This window comes from Hippopotamus amphibius, chromosome 12 (assembly GCF_030028045.1).
Source record: "Hippopotamus amphibius kiboko isolate mHipAmp2 chromosome 12, mHipAmp2.hap2, whole genome shotgun sequence".
Lineage (NCBI taxonomy): Eukaryota > Metazoa > Chordata > Mammalia > Artiodactyla > Hippopotamidae > Hippopotamus > Hippopotamus amphibius.
In genome coordinates this window covers 14055460-14074878 of record NC_080197.1, presented here as the reverse complement: position 1 = coordinate 14074878, position 19419 = coordinate 14055460, and the positions used below count along the sequence as shown (strand labels likewise).

At 45.9% G+C, this 19419-nt stretch overlaps 1 protein-coding gene across 2 annotated transcripts in view; it reads right to left on the bottom strand.

Annotated features, from left to right (window-relative positions):
- The window catches only part of ELMO2 (engulfment and cell motility 2), a 37364-nt gene extending 32654 nt beyond the window's left edge, over positions 1-4710 (bottom strand). Inside the window, exon 1 of one of the 2 annotated variants that reach the window (XM_057702989.1) lies at positions 4632-4710. The gene's annotated coding sequence lies outside the window, so the exon portion shown is untranslated. The remainder of the gene's footprint in view (positions 1-4631) is intronic. The other variant, XM_057702991.1, reaches the window with a different exon arrangement.
- Positions 4711-19419: the final 14709 nt, after the last annotated feature.

The following is a 19419-nucleotide window of genomic DNA, read 5'->3' as shown; positions in this document are numbered from 1 at the left end:
TACAAATGGCAGCTGAGGCTACTCCATTCTGCTGAAATTTGTTGGACACAAGGCTCATCCGAACACGTAGTTAAGAGCCACTAACTCAGAGCCACAAGAGCGTGAGGAAGCGTGTGGGAACAGGGTAACTGGGCTTCTTCTCACGTAACACCTACCACACCTACCGAAAGAACCACTCAGGGCTCCTCCTCAGCTTAGAAACCTTCCGCAAGTTTCTAAGAATTGGGCTTAGACTCCTCAGGAGAGCACCCAGCCCCTTCCAGTCCCACAGTGGCCTTCAGACCACCCTTGCAGATACTCTGAATGTCACAGCAGACCACCTTGTTCCCCAAAACATCAGGCTCTTATAAGTCTTACTTTGGCCTCTGCCATGACTCCCTCCACCTGGTCCAGCTGCCAAACTTCTACTCAAGCTTCAAGGCCCAGCTGAGACAGTCAGTCTTCTGCGTGGCCTTCCCGGTCCTCTCACCTCAGGCAAATGAACTGCGCCCTCACCTGCGTTCCCGTCTTTTACACACACTGTCACGATCCCACCGATTCATAACTCTGTGTGCAGCCTTTGCTCGTGCTATTCAGGGTGTGAGCTGCACTCCAGCACCGACGACGATGCCTGGGAGCCTGTGGTCACGCAGAATCACCCACTCCAGCCCAGACCCACTGAATCAGAACCTGCCTTCACACAAGAGCCCCAGGCAGCTGGCACGCATGTTACAGAGTGAGAAGCAGACTCTGGACCAGTGGGTCTCAGCTCTGGCTGTGCCTCATCCACGCCCAGCCCAGGTCTCCGCAAACCACCCTGAACCCAGGTGATGCGAATGGGCGGCCAGGGCTGGGAGCCACAGCTCTGGGGCTGCTGGCTGAGGGCAGGGGCCGACCAAGTCCGCATCTGCTCTCCCACCCCACCCCGTGCCTGCCACAACGCTGTGCCCACGGAATTCCACATCAAAAATACCCTCCAGGATGCCCCTAGACCTGATTGCCTCTAAAAGAGAATAAAAACTCTAATGACAGAGGACTAGCCGTTGCCTAGAACTCTGCATATCCCTATAGTCGTCGAGATGGATGTAAGGGTCTGTGTTTCCAGGAAATGGAACAGAATGCCTCAGTTTCTGGAAATGAAACAAACTGAAGTGGAAAATACAGATGAACCAGAAGTACTGCCTGTCTTGGAGGGACCACTGTGGCTGCAGCGCGCAGGCAGAGCCTGTGTAGGGAGGGGGTGCGCTGGGCTGAGAAGCCCTGGCTTATGACTGAAATCCCCGGCTGGTGGCCCAACTCCTTCAATACTGACCCCAACAACACAGCATTGTTCTCACTGCAAAGGCAGGCCAAGCCTCTCATTTTATAAATAAGGGAACTGAGGTCCAGAGAAGCTGGCAAGGCCACACCACCAGTCAGGAACAACAGAAGGCCTCACCCCTCCCTTCTGGGTTAGTCCTCCCCCTGCAGCACAGGAGACCTGACTGCCCAGCTCTGCCACGAGCACAGGCCTCTCTGGACCTCAGGCCCTGATCTGCATGAGGAGGCTGGATTAAACGTTTATGAAGTCTCTTCCAACCTTGACCTTCTAGCGAGGCAGAGTAACTTAACGCGGTTAGGAGCTTGCGTTCTGGAGTGGAACAGACCCAGGTTTGGATTCCAGCTCTTAGAATATCCTTATCCATAAAATGGGGATTCGAATCAACCCTACTCAATAAAGTTGCTGTGAACACGGGTTGGGATAACATATGTAAATCATTTAAGCAAAATACCTGACGCAGAGTAAGCAGAATCCCAACAGCGTGAACTTGAAGAAGTTGCAAAACCACTGTAACCATGTTTCTCTGGCATAAAAAAGCCCTACCTGCCGGGCTTTAGTATATTGATGACAGAATGAGAGAACATATGTGAAGGCAATCAGGGAGGAAAATCAATATAAAATTATTATTATTATTATTATTCTCCTAGCAGAAGAACCTTGGAGCGCTTCATAGTCAGTTCCAGAGCAGTGGCCAATACAATGCCTGGCACATAACAGGTGCTCAACAAATCTTTTCTAGCGAGTCAGTTACCACCAGTATGTCTAATGGGTTTATGAATTCTGGCTGCTTAGGCAGCCAGACAGGTAAGAAAATAAACCAAGCAGTGTCTATGCGGGAACTGTAGCAAACTGTGAAGTACCTCCGCTGCCTAGAGGAATTGAAATCCAGCACTTTGAAACACACTACTCAGCATGGCCTAGACAGCTGCTGCAGCCTCTGCACACCACTGTTGCTGGTTCTTCATTACATTGCACGGTGTCCCGCCCTCATCTAGTCATTCTGTGATCTGGTCTTGTCTTTCCAAGTACCCAGTAGGCATCCAGAAGACGAGGGCTGTGATCCATATTCCCCAGACACCCTAAATGGCCTAGAACAGGGCTGACCTCAAGGTAGTGGGGACCTCAACTCAGTGAGCAACTGTGGAACTGAACAGCCAGACTGGTAACTCAGGCATTGTACAAGATGCTGCGGGCTGGGTACATTCCTCTACCCAGGTCCTAGGACCAGACTAAGTTGGTGCAGACTGTGCTGAGCTATGGTGACTGGATCCAGAAGCACTTGCCTGACAGGTTTTTCCTTCAACTGCATCAAATCTCCTTGTTCCTGAGCCACCTAGGCAGGTGGTACTGATGTACCCAGACACACTGTCTCTGCGTGGACAAGACAGAATATGCATATGCTCACAGGCCATTGTTTTCAAGAGGTTTAGCCCCTACTTCCTGTACCCTGAAACTCCCCTGGCACCTCCTGCAGACAGCACAGGGCACAGGAGGACCAAACTCAAGATGAACATATGGGGGTCCTGGTTCTCATCTCGCCTCCTCCACTCACAAACTTGAGGATGATGGCTGGCAGGCAACATACCTTCTAGGAGCTTCATCACGTTTATCAGTAAACTGCAGATAACAATAATTACCTCAAAAGGCTAAAGGCAAATAAATGCCACAAGTATAGAAAGCTTCTACCACTGCACACTCCTATGTGTGGCTACTGGGCACTTGAAATGTGTTTACCGCAAGCTGAGATGGACTCTGTCAAACACATACCAGATTTCAAAGGCTTAGTACACACACAAAAATGCGAACTATCTCATTACTACTGTTTTTAATATTGAGCATATGTCAAAATAATATCATTTTGGAATCTATTAGGTTAAGTAAACTATATTACAAAAAGTAATTTCACGTGTTTCTTTTTGCTTTTTTAATGTGGCTACTAAAAACCTTGTAATTACATATATTATATTATATTTCCATTGGGCAGCATGGGTCTAGCACAGGGCCTGGTCCACTTTTTGTGGAGGACAACAGAGACGACTCACAGCCTGTTCCTCCTGCCAGAGCCAAGTCTTTCATTCATTGGATACATGTTTACAGTGCCTGGCCCTGGGCAAGACCCTGGAAATACAAGGAGCAAAAGCAGACACTATCTTTTTCTTTGTGGACCTTATTATCTGGTGGGAATAGACAGACACGAACACTTTCATAAATAAATGTAAAACTGCAGCTGCTCAAGTGTTGTGAAGGAGAAGTACACAGGGTGATGAAAGTGGGGAATTCACTTGGTGGGGGAATCGAGGACCAGGGATGCCTCCTGAGGAAGTGATACTTGAGTGGAGGTTTGAAAGATAGAGAGCAGTTGACTGGAATAGGCCAGGCAGGCAAGATAAGCCCAGGGAGTAGGAAGCCTAAGGTTGAAGACCCTGAGTTGGGCCAGGGCTTGGTATGCAGCAGGAACACGAAAAGGCCAGTGGGACAAGAGAATTGAGCAAGACTGAGATTAGGGAGGAGAGATCGGTGGGATCCCATCTCCAGGGCTTGGGTGAGGATCTGGGACTGGCCCTGCAAGAGGTGGAAGCTGGCCAGTTACAAGCAGCTGAGAGTCTGGATCTGATCTGTACTGTGAAAAGATCCCTCTGGCCACTGTGCGAGGTCCGCTGGGGAGCGGCCCCAGTGCCTGCGGGCAGATCGGTTAGGACACTGCTCCAGTCCAGGTAAGAGGCGACAGAGGCCTGAACTCAGGGAGAAGCGGCGGAGATGCAAGTAGATGGTTTGGGGTCTACCGAGCCGGCCGGATCCAAGGGGCGAGGTGATGAACAGTGTCTGTGTGTGTAAGAGGGGGTGGCGATATCAAGAGAGACTCCTAGGATTCGGGTGGGTGCCACCCAGCCCAAAACACTCCTTTGGGGCTCCTATCGAGCCCTCTCCCATCCTGTCCCTCTCCCGTCCCCTCCCTCACCCCACCATCTCGTCTCGCCCCCGGGTTCCATCCTCCCACCCTCCTCCACCCCAACCCCGCGACCCTTACCTGGCCCAGCTCCCGCTCTTCCAGGCCTGATACGCCCTCTCCCCAACCCGTCCACCCTTCCAGATCGGGGACCCAGTGCTCCTCCGGCCCGATGGACTCACCCGGGCCGCAACCCCTTAGGGGCTTGTCGAACCTGCGTGATGCAGCCCAGGCCCGCCCTCTCCAGCCCCCCAGGTCCCTGGGCAGAAGCAGGCCGCAGCCCTCCGCCCGCTTCCCGACCCGGCCTCTCCGCCCTGCGTCCCTCGCGCCAGACTCCCCTCCGCGGCCCGGCGCACCCCGGCTCCTGGCGCATCCCTCACTCACCAGGGCGCCGTTCTAGGCCCAGCTCCCGCGCCCAGGTCTTGCCGCGGCGGCTGCTCCTCTAGCCTCCGCCCGCCCTGCCTTCCCGGGACCCCGCCCAGCGCAAGCCGACCCAGGCTCCTATTGCTCCATTTCGCCGTCACGCTGAACTCTCTTTCTTCAATTGGGTTGGTTGCATGTCACTCAAAAGAGGGCGGGCCAGCTGCCGGGGCGGGGAGAGGGGACCCAGCGGTCCCCGCCCTGCTAGCTGAGGCCTCTTAAAGACACAGGCTGCTTCTGCCGCCGCGGGCTATGGGTTTTAGAAGAATGGGATTTCTCAGCAAACTCAAGAGGCAGCATTTCCTCCCCTCCCCAACCCCCACCGCTCCCCGAAACTTTTCTTTTGGCACAGCCCGGGTTCCTTGTAATAAATCAGAGCCTTTGCTCAGATGTCCTCTGGTGGCACTCAGCCCGGTGCCCAGCAGGCGTGTAAAGCACTCACAGTAAGATAACTGTGGTTTGGAGAACTGAGTGGGAGGTGACAGTCGTGTCAGAGGCTGTGAGCATCCGCGGCTGCTCACCACCGAGCTGGAGCTAATTATACTGGCACCCAGGGCTGACCGTGGGCGCGGAGCAGAGGCAGAGGGGTACAGCTCAGCCGTACTGTTGGTAGGGACCCGTGGGAGGTGGTATTCGTCACCGCACCTGCAGATCGGAACAAGGCCGGGCACTGTGCCAGCACCTCACTCGTGCTACCTCCCTTTACTCACAGCGACTCTGATGTAGGTATTATGTGGGTCCCCTGATCATACAGTTAGTGATGGGCAGAGCAGGACGCCAGCCTGTGCCTGTTTGATTCTAAAGCCTATGCTTTAAGCATTTTGTCTCACGGATCCTTACACCCACCCCAGGGGTGGATATTTTGTTGTCCGTTTTACAGATGCTCAAGGGAGAGACTAAATAATGAAACTGATACTCGGCGAAGAGACTAAATAACCACTGCCATTTACATGGCACTTCACAGTCTGCAAAGCATCTAAAAGCAGTTTTACATATGTTGTTTCATTTGATCCTCAAAATATCTTGGAATTGAAGGTGATTTTTAATAGTCCTCTTTTATTGGTGAATACAATGATGCTCGTGGAGGTTGAGGCTTAGTAATAGCTTCCGTCCATATAGCCCTTGCAGACATCATCAGCAAACTTTCCATAAATATCCAGATAGTAAATACTTTTGGCCCTACGGTCTCTGTCAAAACTATTCAGCTGTGCTGTTGTAGTGTGAAAGCAGCCATAGACAATATGTAAACCAATGAGGGTGACTGTGTTCCAATGCAGCTTTATTTACAAAAATAGGCATTGGCCTGTGGCTGTAGTTTGCCCACGCTCTGGTCTACAATGCTTTGGATACCAAAGCCCTTTGTAGATCATCGCTTTATGGGATCCTCACAGCAACCTTGTTATTATTCATACTATTCTTTTTAATTATTAGTGAATTATTGTTGATGACATTATCATCCTCATCATTTTACAAAGGAGAAATCGAAGGCTTGGTAAGGTTAAGGATTATACTTGAGGTCAACTCAAGCACTAGAACTCAGGTCCAGCTTTCCTCATTCCTAATTTGATCTTCTGTCTACAAAACTGGGTTGTGAGAAGGCATGAGATTTCCACCTTGGTCCAGCAGATCTTTTTCCTGCCCCATTGCAAGATGACAGGTCAAGTTCATTTTACCTTTCCCAGGCTCCAGGGGTAACTCCTGCAGTTCCCCTCTTTGCAAACATTCTCCCACTTCTTCCTGCCTTCCCTATTTACTGCAGCCCATAAACACCTCTCCCTCCCTGAGCCCCCAAGGAGCTTATACCTAGCAGCCTTTTATTTTTATCACTTTTTAAAAACTTTTTATTTTACATTGGAGTATAGGTGATTAACAACATTGTGTTACTTTCAGGTGTACAGCAAAGTGATTCAGTTATACATATACATGTATCTATTCTTTTTCAAATTCTTTTCCCATTTAGGTTGTTACATAATATTGAGCAGAGTTCCCTGTGCTATACAGTATGTCCTTGTTGGTTATCCATTTTATTTTTATTTATTTACTTATATATTTTAAATTTTAAAAAATATTTATTTATTTGGCTACATTGGGTCTTAGTTGTGGCACACGGGACCTTCTTTGAGGCATGCAGGATTTTTAGTTTCAGCATGGGGGATGCAGGATCTAGTTCCCTGACCAGGGATCGAACCCGGCCCCCTGCATTGGGAGCACGGAGTCTTAGCCACTGGACCACCAGGGAAGTCCCTGATGATCCATTTTAAATATAGCAGTGTGTACATGTCAATACCAAACTCCCTAACTATCCCTCCCCCTCCCCCCTCCCCCCCTGGTAACCACAAATTAGGTCCCTCAAGTCTGTGAGTCTGTTTCCCCAGCAGCCTTTTATTACTGAGAATAGAATCTGCTGGGAAATAGGCTCCACTTGGGCAATGACTTCGGTGGAGTCTGCTAGCTGTCTGCCAAAACCCCTTCTCCCGGCCTTCCACAGTCACATGGCTGCCCAGCTAAGCTTCACGTCCCAGCCTCACTTACTGGGTAACTAAGTTCTTGCCAGTAGAAGTGATGTGTGAAACCTCAGGCAAGGCCTTTAGTCAGTGAGACTGGCTCCCCCCTGCTCTTTCTCCCTCTCACTGGCTGGGTCCAGCCTTGATCTTGTGATGATGATAATGTGCTGGGGGATGATAGGACCACCACATAGAAAGTGCCAGGGTCCCTGAATGATCACATGGAGCAAAAGGCTACCCGCTGACCTGGAATAATTCTAGGTCACTTCATACTCTTATGTGAAAGAGAAGTAATCTTTGCTCTTTAAGCCACTGATTTGGGACGGGGTGGGGGGTGGGGGTGGAGCTGGGTATCTGTTAGCTCCAGCCCTGCACTTACACAACCCTGAGAGCGAAGCTTCCTTAAGTTTTGTATCCTGGGTATCTCACTTGCCTCACCCTAGTCCTGGCCCTGCTCAGTACAGATTCATCCAAGGAATGGATCATTCACTTTAGCTTTTCAATACTTTGTCTTCCCCCCACCCCCGATTCTCCAGTGCAGGTTCTTTAATTGCAAGTCTCAGGAACCAACGCTGGCTAACTTTAGCAGAAAAGGAGTTTATTGGCAGGCTAGCAGCTAATTCACAGAGGTGACAGGAAGCTGGAGGACTAGGCTTAGAAAAGGACAGAGCCAGGAGATGCTTTGGGTGTTCAGGTAGTCAAAATAAATGATTTCCATCCTTTTCTCCCCTTTCTTGATCAGATCTTTCTTTGATCAGAGTCAGGGTCCCTGCAGCACGAGCCCAGTTGGCTGAGCTCAGGTAACATGCCCTCCCCTTAGCTAAGGAGGGCAGGCACCTTGATTGACAGCACCACCAAGACTACCACACAAGGCAAGACTTCCAGATCCCTCCACCTCCACTCCCAGCTGCTTGCCCTGAGCAACTGAGGCCAAGTGCCCTGTTTTCAGGCTGGGATCAACTAGGAGAAGTACCTGAAGCGGAATGTGATCATTATATGAACCCAACACAGTGTCTGGTAGCTGGTACAGCATAATAGTTACGATCCCTGGGCCTTGTAACAATACAGAGCCCTTTGTAACTGTTGGACTGCTCCTCGCAGGCCTACAAGACCAAAGAAAGAGCCTGGAGACGGAGACAGAGACAGAGACATCGACACTGATGGTTTATTGGGCAAGGGTCTCTTACACAAAGGGTCCTGGAGTGACATTCCAATGTATGTGGCAGACGATGGGCAGGACATGGCAGCAGTCTTTGCTATTTGGGGCAGAAGGAGGCTACAGTTTATAGGGAGAATTGACCTCAGGTGGGTGCATCAGTTACACTAATTAAACCCTATAATTAAGACAATTGGATAGTCATGTGAGTGCAGCAGGGTCTGGTCAAGCCGGGGATGTACGGAGAGCAAGAAAACAGCCATATTGAATGGCCTGATCATACAGGTACTTACCAGCTGTGTGTTCTTGTGTAAGTTAGTAGATCTCTCTGAGCCTCAGGCGCCTCATCTGTGCAATGGGGATAACAGTACCAACCTTGATGGATTGTTGTGAGAATTAAATGAGATACAGTAAATGTTCAACACTTAGCAGGGTGCCAGGAACATAAGTGCTCAGTTAATTGCACATAGTTTTAAAAATTATAATAGGCCTTCAATAAGTATTCACTGTATTTTTTTTTTAGTTCCTCTAAAACCACATCTGAAACTGGAGCATATTGAAATACCTCTCCCAGTTCGCTAATCCTTTGCCCTTCCACATTTATGTAATCTGTCATCCCCTTTGTTGCCTCACTTCCCTCCTTACCCAGCTCACTGCCTCACCCTGGTCTTCACTATAATCATTCCCTTGTGTTCACATTCAACTCCCATGCCCCCTTCTCTATCTACTCACCTGGAGAATCCCAACTCTGCTTAAACCTAAATCACCACCTGTTATACCTGTGCCCAACAAATGATGGAGCCTTCTGGAGAAAAACACAGACCCTTTCTGGCTCAAGTGGGTCCTCCCCATCATGGGAAAATCCTGCAGCACCCATTTCTCTGGCCAATTCACTCTTGTTCACCCAGAGGCCAATCCTGAATCTTCTCCTCTCTTCTGCCTTCAACTCCTTATTCTTAGTTGATGAACTTCTTATCTCTCTGACAAATAAAAGAAAGAAAGGAAGGAAAGAAGGAAGGAAGGAAGGAAGGAAGGAAGGAAGGAGAGGAAATAAAGGAAAAGAAACAATAAGAAGAAAACAATCTCATCTTTTCATTGCAAATCCACCAATCTATCTGCATCAGAGCCTGAGTGTCCTGCATCTCTTCCTGTTATAAATGCACTTTCTCTGATCCTCTGTAATGGTGCTCCTGTAGGTGCAGGTGTATTTCATCTCCTCTCACCTATCTGGAAATTTTGCTTCTGCAGTCACCCCCTCTCCCTTACAAATCAATGCTTCAGTTATTCCCATCAGCATCCACCTATGTTGTACTGTGGTCCATCTTCAGAGTGCTGAGGGGCTTAGACAAAATCTTCACCATAGTCTACAAGACTTCAGATGATCTGGCACTTGACTACCTACCATTCTCCCCCTAGCTCACTCTACTTGAGTCTTACAGGTCTAATTTCCCATTCCTTGAACACAATTTCTTCTCACCTCTGTGCCTTTGCATTTGCTGTTCCCTCTCCTGGAATGCTCTTCCCCCAATCATCATTTGGCTTGATTTACTGGGGCCAGAGAAAAATACAGACCCTTTCTGGCTCAAGTGGGTCCTCCCCATCATGGGAAAATCCTGCAGCACCCATTTCCTCACTTTATTCAGGTCATGCTCTAATACCTCCTCAGGCAAGTCTTCCCTGACCACCCTATCTTCTCTAATCCAGCCCCTCCAATCCCACTGTTTCTTTATGCTGCTCCAATCTCCTTTATAGCACTTGATGTCATATTACTGCTTTGTTTTCTGATTTCCACATTAGTTGTAGACTCCATGACAGCAGGAATGTTGACAATCTTGTTGCTGGCTATACTCCCAACACCTAGAGCATATCTAGTACATAGTACATGGTCAATATCTGATGTATTGCATCATCAAATAAAAAAAACCCCATGGGTAACTGGTCTCTATGAACTTGACTCATGCTATGTTTGGAATCTTCCTACATATGTTAAGCATATCCCTTCTCACAAACAATTATTGTTGAAATACAATTCCTGCCACCATATCAGAAAGATTTCTGATATGGCGGCTCATAAAAATCAAAACCTACATTTATCTGCTGAAAGAAATAGAACCTGTATTTATTATGGGTCTACTGTGTGCCAAGACTTATGTTGGGGACTGTTATATACATGATCTCATTTAAAAGTGCCAACTTTTAATGGAGCACTAGGGTACCCACTGTACAGATGAGGAAGACTGAGGTTTAGAGATGCAAAGAAACTTGCCACACAGCCTGTTTGGTACCCAAGTCAGTATGACTTCAACGTACACGACCTTCTCTTTATACACACCACTGAAAATAATACACCTGGGCATTTCACTCTTTTTGTCAAACGCTTGTTAGGCCTGGATACATGTGAGACTTTGTTCTAAGGTCTTTACTTGATTTATCTCATTCAACCCTCACATTCCTATGAGGTATATACTTTTATTACCTTTACTATACAAATGAAGAACCTGAGGCACAGAGAGGTTTAGACATTTGCCCAGGGTTATTTGGTGGAGTGGTGAAGCCAATATTAAAATCCAGGTCTGTCTAATTTCAAGACCTGGGTCTCTCCTGCAACATTGTCCTGTCTCCCGTAAGACAACTCTCTGCCTCAGAAAGAGAAGAAAAATGACTAAAACAGGCGAATAAAGCATCATTAAGAAAATTCATGGTGACTTGGTTCTTTAAGTGGGAAGCAAAGGGCAGGAGGCAGACAGCCAGTCTAGCCTCAGCTCTTGCAGGTTGGGGGTTCACATAGCTCACTATAACTTAATTTGTGAAGATCTTTCTTCCAGGAACTGGGGCTTATCTTATATTTGTGTGAGTGGAAGCAGAGCATGGGGTGGGAGGTGGAGACCCTGGTGAGCTGTCAGCTGTCAGCCCCAGCAGGGACCTACTCCAGCCACTTATGTGAGACCAGCGCCCTCTGCGGGCATAGGAAATCATCTACCAGCATCCATAGCTCCGGGGGCGGGGGTGTGTGTGTGTGTGTCTGTGTGTGTGTGTGTGTCTGTGTGTGTGTGTGTGTGTACGTGTTGGAGCAGAAGGGCATCAGCGGAATGTATTCAGTGAGATTTGCAAAATGGCTAGCACACCTAGTAAATAAAAATAATAGCTACCACTTACCAATGTAACATTGGGGTAGGGACAGGCACTGTTTTAAGGACTTTACATTAATTTTATTTCCTCTTAGGGACTTTTACAAGCTGAATCTAATTGAACCTTCACCCCAACCAGCCGAAGTCAGGATTATTATTATTATTACTCCTATTTTTCAAAAGAGGAAACTGAAGCACAGAGAGGTTAAGCCATTTGCTGTATGGATTTTAAGTAGCAGGTCTGGGGCTTGAACAAGTGGACTCTAACCTTGGCGTCGGTGCTCTGGAAACCACTAAATGGCCGTTCTTTATGCCCGGAGCGCCCCCTGGCAAGTCCCCTGTAAATAGCTTTCCTGAGAGCGGACACACAGTCATGGCTCAACAGTTTCTTAGAAAATGGTAAGCACGCTCGGCTTTGGTGGTGGGTCTGCTGCTTTCTGGACTCAAGCGGGGGAGGGAAGGGGGCGAGGGAGGTTGTAGATGCCTCTAGAGGGCTGGTCTTACAGCCCACTGCTTCCCTCTGAACCGGAGATAAGCCCCTGGCCGGCGCTAAGCTGGGCCCCTTGGATCTGCTTCTCCAGCAGGAAGATCTCAGTTACAACTGAAGCAGAGAATCCTAAATAATAATGTGAAATATTTAGCAACCAGTGAGGCGTGAATACTGATGGATCCGAACAGACAGCTCCTGGAGAAGATTCCTGGAGGATTTCTCTGCCCCTTCCCCCACCCCATATGTCCAGCGCCACTTTAACCCTTTAGTTACTGGAATGTGGTTCGGTGAAGGGGTAAGAGGTGGCAGGAGAGGTCAGGGCTGCTGGGGGAGTAGGGGATATGCTCAGGGGTTTGAGGCATCTAGTATTTGCCAGCTAATGCGGGGAAATTTCATTGCTTTAAGGATTGCTGTGTCTATGCAGGCTGAGTATTGCCATCTTTACTGTAGGTCCTAGGGCAGTTCACGCGTGCTCTCTGAAATGTATTATCCTCATCTGTAAAATATGGATAGCAGTAGAAATTGACTCGTGGGGCTGATGAGGGAGTTATACACGGTAAAGCCAAGTAAAGGGCCCCATAGGCGTTCTGTCAATGGAGGTTGTTGTTAATGGCCAAATAGATGGGGATGTGTGTGTGTGTGTGTGTGTGTCTGTTGGGTGTGGGGGGAGAGTGAGGTAGCCTTGCTGACTCAGGGTCCCTTTGTCTCACCATCCCTTGCCTTCATCCCTCTAACTGCAAGCCCAGCCCTAGAGATCAGAGTGTGGGTATGGGGTGGGGGTTCCTTTATTGGCCGATGCCTCCTTTGCTCCCTAGACACCTCCATGAGTGTTACTGAACCAGTCTGGTTTGTCTGGAGCAGCTGCCCGTTTGTGGAGAAGCTGAGGCGGCCATGATAGAAGAAATGAAGGTTCACTTTCGGGATTTCCCTGGCGGTCCAGTGGTTAAGACTACGTGCTTCCACTACAGGGGTCTCGGGTTTGATTCCGGGTCAGGGAGCTAAGATCCGCGTGCCGTGCAGCCTGGCCAGAAAATTAATCTTGCCAGAGGACCTGGCCTTGGCTGGCTGGCTGGGGGAGGAGACCATGAGGAGGGGCTCCTGCTTATTGTAGGAAGACTCCCTTACTTGAGAGTTTGAGAGTTTATCTGTTCTTTCCACAAATATTTGTTGAGTGCCTGGTGTACGCCCCAGCCACTGGTTATATAGTGGTGAGGAAAACGAACGTGGCCTCTGCCCTCAGAGCATTCATAGCCCTGCAGGGGAGATAGACTGCAAACAAAACAAGCAGATAGCTAACTAAATTAACTAATTAAAAATGTGTTATTATAAATAGGGATAAATGTTATAGGGGAATGATTAGGCTCATTTCCCCACATTTCAGCAACTAAAGCAGGAGGACTGCACAGTCATGGAGGTCTTCTCTGAGGAGGTGATGATTATATAGAGACTTGACAGATGAATAGGAGTTTTCCATATGAAGGGTGAAAGGGAGCGTGTTCCAGGCAGAAGGGTCAGCAATGGGGGAAGACCTGGAAGTAAGAGAGATCCCGACTTGAACTGTGTCATTAGATCATCAAACAAAGGGAAGAGAAGGGCAGGGAGAAGCCAGCTAATGTAGGTCTTGTCAGCTCTGCTGTGAAGAGTTTCAGTTTTGTTCTATGTGCAATAGGAATCCATGAGAGGGTTGGAAGCAGGGGAATGACACAATCTGATTTGAGTTTTGCAGAAAGATCTCTTGGGTGCTGTGATCAGATTGTGTTGAGAATGGCTAGTAGGATTCAAAGTTGGAAGCAGGAGGACCAAATGGGATGTGAATATTAAAAAAGCCCGCAGACTCCCAGGAAAAGACTGATTTTTCTATAGCCCTAGTAATAAATAACCACCAGAATTGGTCTTAAACCTGTCTAACAGGTCAAGGGCAACTCACCTCACTGATCCTACCTCTAAAACCAACCAATTAGTGACAGTCTGTGCTTTGAAAACCAGCCAATCTGCAGTGGATTCACTGAAATGAACATGCTTCTAAGGCTGGCATCACCCGACTCCCACTTTTAGAACCAAAACAATCCCGAAGCACACTTTTCCCCAAATGTATAACATTAACCATTTGCTTTGCTCATGAGACTATGCTGAGCAGCCAAGCGCTCCTGTAAGGAAGCACTAAATTCAGCTGGTTGGGATACTGAGTGGTGGTCTTATCCTCCAACAGAGCTCTTTACAGTCATCCAGGCTACCGATGAGGATGGTTTGTCCTCTTGTCACTGCTAAGGATGTCCTGCTGCGGTTTGTGCTCCTGGCTCTCGCTGGTCCAGGCTTCAATGGTTGACCAATCCTTTTTTGAAATTCACCCTCTTCCTTTGGAGATTTTATGGCTTCATTTAGGTGTAGAGTCACATCTTGGCCTGGGGGACAGTCCACCCCTTCGAGGGGATATGTGGGTCAGGGTTAGAAACGACACCAGTTATTTAAAAGAGATCAATCAGGGACTTCCCTTGTGGCGCAGTGGTGAAGAACCTGCCTGCCAATGCAGGGGACATGAGTTCCATCCCTGGGCCGGGAAGATCCCACATGCCGCGGAGCAACTATGCCTGTGTACCACAACTACTGAGTCTGTGCTCTAGAGCCTACGAGCCACAACTATTGAGCCCATTTGCCACAGCTGCTGAAGCCCACGTGCCTAGAACCTATGCTCCACAACAAGAGAAGCCACCACACTGAGAAACCCACACGTCACAACAAAGAGTAGTCCCTGCTCGCTGCAACTAGAGAAAGCCTGCATGCAGCAGAGGACCAAATGCGGCCAATAAATAAATAATTAAAAAAAATAGAGATCAATCAATATAAAGAATTGTTAACTAGGTATAAAGTTATTCAGTAGGTATCTAAAAAAGGATCAAAAGAACTCCAAGTTCTCACAGAGGCAGTGAATGCAGGAAACATCTACCACCTCTATGGCTCAAGGAACAAAGGAAACACATTGGCATTATTAAAACTTAGAGGTGGTTTCAGAAACCTCTGAGGAGGGGTTCCTGGCCAGCTTGTGCTGGTGTCTGAACTCAGAGGAGGGGCTCTGAGGGTGGGGCACAGACCTGTGAGGAGAGGGTGCTGGTGTCTGCAGGGGCATAAGAAGGCTTCTGCAAGTGTTTAAAAACCTGCCAACTGGATTCAACTGGTGGTACAGGATGAAATAGCCACTGCCAAGGTCAATGCATGATGCGGAGATGATGCTCACACAAATCCCACAAAAGAAGATGCGAAAGAGCAGGTCCTTTTCCTCCTCCAGCCTTGCAGCTCCTGCGAGTACTCCCCCCCCACCCCCCTTAGTAGATACTAGAAGAGGGCTACCAGCAAAGCTGCAGTGCAGGTCCCAGAATCCCAGCACCAGCATCACAAAGCAGAGTGTGGAAAGCTGGGTTTGGAGCTGAGAGACAATAGTTTGATAACTGAATAGGTGACATTCTGTATCTCTGTTTCTGGCCCGTGTTTTGGTTTGTCTTATTGTTTACTTATCAGAGGGCAGCCTTATTTCTCAAAGATATGGGGAGGTCACCTCATACTTCTCTCTGGTTGCGCCCTCCTCCGGGCGCAGGTGCACACATAAATTAGCTGATTCCCAGTGAAGCGTGATGCCTCTGGTGAATGAGGGACAGAGGAAGTGGTAGGATGTGGTGAGAGTTCAGCCCGAATGGTTCTAATCCTTGGAAATGGCCACGGTGCCTTTATGCTGGCATTGAAGGATGAGTGACAGGTGGCATTCCAACAGATTTGACACAAGAGGCCCTGTAGGGCCCACTCTACAGAATAAGAAACTGAGGTTCAGGGCATCCATTTCTTGAGTCACAAAGAACTCCATCTGTCGGACTGCTGAGCCCAGATGCCTAAACCACTGCCTTATAACTAGAGCTTGTAATTTCTTCAGGTTTATCATCCTATAAAACGGGGATGATGACATCTGTCTTTTGGGGTGGTGGTGAGGGTTAACTGGCTTCATATATTAAATAAAAACATAAAGCCATTTTGGGAGACAGATGCTGGGCAGATTACCACTCCCACTCACCAGCCTGCCAATCTGTAGTTCAAGTTCGTGCCTCGGCAAAGTTATAAAGCAGTCCGTGTCATGGATCTGGGGGTGGGAAAGGTGGCGGTGTTCTCACTTGGTTGAAACCAAGAAAGTAAAATCTTTACATGTCACTCTCTCAGTGAACACTAATAATAGGGATAATAATAATAATGGCAATATGCTCCCATTTAATGAGTGCCTACTATGCATGTGCCAGGCATCTTACATTTATTATTCTGCTTTATCTATTCATCCAATAGGTATTTAGCTCACTACACACCAGGCATCGTGTTATGTTAACTCTAATCATCACAGTGAAACTGAGTGGTAGGTATTATTGTTCCTGTTTAACAGATAATGAAACTGAGTTAAGAGAGCAGATAGAACCAGACTACAGAAAAAGTATCATGAATCTCTTGGTCGCATGAAGGAACCTATCACATCAAAATTTTAAAAAGCTCCCCAAAGTGTTTTAAATGAAAAAGTTTGATTCTTTTTAAAATAATGATTCTTTTTAAAATAAAAATGTCAATAGATTGGGTTGAAGAGCAAAATAGTTTGAAGAGTTAGTTAGTGAACCAGAAGATCAGGCTAAGGAATTCTCCGAGAATGCAGTGCAAAAGAAAAAAATAGATGGGAAGTATGAACAAAGTGTTAAGAGACAGATGCACAAGTTCACTGTCTGCTTAATGTGAGTTACAAAATGAGAGGAGAAAATGAAGGAGGGAGAGAATCCCGGAAGCAAGGCAATAATTCAAGACATTTTCTTAGAACTTAAATACATGAGCTCTTATATTGAGAGGACCTAGTTACAGGTCCTCTACAGCTCTCAGGAGTTACTTCCTGTAATTTACAAGAAGACTATCAAAAGACCTACATTTAAGTACATCATGAGGAAATTTCAGGACACCGAGGATAAAAAGGAAGTGAAAAAAAATGATCTAGGGTGGAATGAGAATACAATAGAGGTCAGTCTTCTCATTTGCAACGTTGTAAGCAAGAAAACAACAGAATGATATCTCCAAAGTTCTCTGGCAAAAAAAATTGTGAATTTAGGATTCTTTACCCAACCAAGCTATCAGGCAAATGTGAGGGCATCATAAAGATATTTTAAGACACAAAGAGCCTAAAAAAGTTTGCAACTCACCGTCCATACAGAACAGCATTTCTCAACAGGTTCCTGCTGGCATTTTGGGTGGAACAATGGTTCATCATGTAAGATGGATCACACACGGGAGGTTGCTTAGTGCCTCACCGCCATCCACTAAATGCCAGTAGCATTTCTGCTCAGTCATTGTGACAATACAAAACACCCCTACACTGGGAAGGGGTGCGTTATGGCCTCTGGTTGAGAACCCATTGGTGTAGAAAACATACTCCAACAAAATAAAAATGAAAATGAATCCAGGAAGAAAATGTGTGATATAAGGTAAGCAAGGAAACCAGAAAGGTTTATTTTTAAGTCTAAATAAATATCTTTACTTATAATAATTAACTAAAAGCTAAGGTGATAACATGGGGTGGAGAGGTATAAAATCTGGGAAGGAGGTAGGAGAGAAAAGTAAAAGCATGCTAAGATTCTCATTTTATTTAGTTGAAAGATACAGGTATTAATTAACTCTAGATGTTGATTAAGAATATGCTTAACTATGTGTGTCAAAGATATAAAGATAATAGGAACAGAATATATATTTTCCAAATCATTAGAAGAAAAATTAACTGAGGGCAAATTAAATGCTATCAACTAACCAAAAAGCAGGAGTGAAAGATAAGCATGAAAACAACATATACAATAGAAAATCCATGGTAAATTGGTAGAACATGTGCAAATATATCGTTAACCATAATAAATGTAAATATATTAAATTAACTGTTAAAAGACAAAGATTTTAACTGAGTTTAAAAAGTCAAAGTGTATGATGTTTTTTAAGAGACAGCAAAAAAAAAAATATAGGAAAACTGAAAATACTGAGATGGAAAAATGTATTCCAGGCAAATGCCAGCAAAAGGAAAGCATCAATTTTAGCATTAGGCAAAATGGATTTTGAGGCAAAAATAATCAATATGATTTGAAAAAACAAAAATAGATATTGATGAAATATTCAATCTACCAATAAGTTTAGTCTTTGTACTTATATGTGCCTAATAACATAGAATTGAGATGTATAATACTAAACCTGATAGAATTACAAGAAAAAACAACAAGTCTCACAACAGTTTTGTGAGAAACTTTAACTTTCCTATTAGAAATCTACAGAATTAAGTAGTCAAAAAATCAAGTAGTGTGTTACCATGATTAAATATGCTTTATAGAATATATATATATGGAGATACATGTTTTCCCTTTCCAAACAAATGTGATAACTTTTACAAAAGTTATCCTTATTTGAAATAATAGGTTTTTTTCCTTTTAACCTCCCTTCTCACTTTTATCTTCATATTTTCTTTCCTCCCTTCCTGTTTTTCTCTCCATCTGTACCACCTGCTTTTCCTCCTCCCAGGTAACCTTGCTAGCAGATGGATTATACCCTCCTATATTTTTTCATGCTCATAAAATCAGATGCAAATGTATATACCTATATAGATTTTTCTCCATATCTCTTACAAAAATAGAACTACAGTTTATAGTACATTGCTCTGCATATTGCAGAGATGAAAGATGGAAGTTCCCTCAAGTCAGTAGATAAGAGATTTAAGAAATTCTTTTTTAATGGCTGTGCAACGTCATGATATAAATGTACCATAGAATATTCAACTATTCTTCTACCTATGAGTAGACACTTGATTTTTAGGGTTTTATTGCAATCATGTTCATTGTTGATGTGAATAACCACAGTCACATATATTCTGGTGCTTTTATTTCTGTGGGATGAATTCCCAGGCATGAGATTGCTGGGTCAAAGAATATATGGAGTTGTTTTATTTTGATATACGTTGCCAGATTGCTCTCCAACAAGGTCATTGCTACTAGAATGTGGTGAAGAGAGTCCCTTCCCAGCTTGTAGTAGGTGTTATCATGCTTGCGATTGATTTGCTAGTCTGATATGAGTAAAGTGGTGTCTCGTTATTTAATTTGCATTTCCCTGACTCCTAGGAAAGCTGAACATCTTTTTCGGTTTATTCACCATTTGGATTTGTTCTTCTGTGAATAGTCTAGTGACAGCTTCTAGCCATCTCAATTCTGATACTAATTTGCAAATGCTCTTTGTATATATAGATATTAACCCTTTGTCTGCCATCTGCATTGCAGATAGGTTGCAAGATCTGATTGAGGGCTAAGTAGATACAGTGTTACAGGTGTTCTAAGATTCTGATAGTTTGATTTTTTAGATTTGTCTTTAACTCATTTGGAATTTATTTTTGTTTAAATGATGTGAAATAGGGTTCTGATTTTATTTCTTCAATCTTTACACT